This window comes from Aplysia californica, unplaced genomic scaffold (assembly GCF_000002075.1).
Source record: "Aplysia californica isolate F4 #8 unplaced genomic scaffold, AplCal3.0 scaffold00316, whole genome shotgun sequence".
NCBI classification, from domain to species: Eukaryota; Metazoa; Mollusca; class Gastropoda; order Aplysiida; family Aplysiidae; genus Aplysia; species Aplysia californica.
In genome coordinates, this window is record NW_004797586.1 from 547,124 (window position 1) to 548,877 (window position 1,754).

Consider the following 1,754-nt stretch of genomic DNA (forward strand, 5'->3'; position numbering starts at 1 on the left):
AATAGATTTCGTTGTCATCAAAAGCAAGAATCTCAAAACCCCCGCCCCTTCCTCACTTTTTAAATTAAAAAACCCAAACAAAACAAACAAAATTAAACAAAACAAAACAACAACAGCAACAACAACACCTGACAACCCAGTCTCTGTTGTTCGTTGGAAATTTTTACTGATTTACTTAGTTCGACTACATACTGTGCCATAAGTTGGCATAAGTCAGTCGCAATCATATCGAAAATGTTGTACATTTTGTCTTGTTCCAACCACTGCCGTGTGGAAAAAAAACAAACTTGTCCGTGTGATAGTCTCGTGCAATGTCTGAAAGTGAGCTCTTTTCACGTGGGTGTGCTCGTGAGTACGTGTGTTCTAACCATGTCAGCTGTCCCATCAACAGTCGTCTAATTTGTGGATCGGTTGCAGAACAAGAATTTTAAGTTTTCCACAATGGAATTTTAGAACGTTGTGATAGTCAAAAGACAAGTGTTTTGTTCCCAGAGCAACGCTAATGGAAATATTTTTGTGCCGCACAGGTGAGAGGCATTACAATAATTCTGTTCTTGGAAAAGGCCAAAACTGTTGTCCATTGTGATACGGTAGGTCACGACTTTCTGTTGAACAACCACGCGGGAGTAAGGTGTGTGAATTCAAATTGGATTCAAATATGTTTGTAGTTTTTAAAAAAAACCTCTTCTAGATCCAGATCTAGATTTAGATCTAGATTAGATCTAGATCTAGATCTAGAATCTAGATCTAGATCTAAATCTAGATCTAGATCTAGATCTACCATATCCGGGACTTAAGTCCGAGATATCAGCTAACCGATATAGCATATGAGAATGCTATCGAATCAAAGTCTCTGTCCCCTTTAACCTTTGCCGACAATAGTCAGGACTGCTCTAACGGCCACCAGTATAAAGTAATCATCTGTACAAACGGAAGGACTTCCGTAACAAGTGACCACCCCAACGAACAAAATATTGAAGAGACCCAACCCTAAGCCTAAACCTTGCCGCCCTAACCCCAGACTCAACCCAAGCCCTAACCATAAACCCTCTATTATATACTCTTACTTATTTCATTGTGGTGTTCTCGTTACGGAATGTGGGTGGTTGGAGGGTGCTCTTGTGAGTGCTCTGGTGGGTTTGCTCCTTCTTTCCTATTAAGCAACTAGACCTAGATCTAGATCTATCGTCTTTATCTCGCCTCATCCTTTTTATATTTGTTACTCCTTTCAAGTAACACCTCTAATCTTCGGCACTTAGATCTATATGACCGTATTGTATTGCAAGTGCCATAACACACTTACTTAAACTAAAAATATCACGGAATTTCTTCCATAACATGACTGACTCCATTCCCAGTAGATCTACTAGATCTAGATTCTAGATCTAGAATCTAGATCTAGATTCTAGATCTAGATCTAAATCTAGATTCTAGATCTAGTTGCGATTTTAATTAAATCGATGCTAGATCTAGTGCTCTGACACAATCATACACACCCACCAATAGTCTGGAACGTTTTTTTTTCTTTATGCACGTTGCACTTCTGTTATTTATACTTGTCGGCTGGAGACTGCAGCCTGCAATGTTTACGTCACTCCTTCGTTAAAAGTTTGTTGCTTTTCTGTTTATTGTCGACTATCTATGTGTCTCAATAGGTTTGGTTTGGGAAGACTTCCTTTGGTTTTTATGTTCATTCATTCATTCATTCATTCATTCATTCATTCATTCATTCATTCATTCATTCATTCATTCAC

At 38.5% G+C, this 1,754-nt stretch overlaps 1 protein-coding gene across 1 annotated transcript in view; it reads left to right on the plus strand.

Moving 5' to 3' along the window:
* The first annotated feature begins 364 nt into the window (after positions 1-364).
* The window catches only part of LOC101861899 (forkhead box protein B2), a 10,452-nt gene continuing 9,062 nt past the window's right edge, over positions 365-1,754 (plus strand). The window contains exon 1 of the mRNA XM_005102192.3: positions 365-527. The gene's annotated coding sequence lies outside the window, so the exon portion shown is untranslated. The remainder of the gene's footprint in view (positions 528-1,754) is intronic.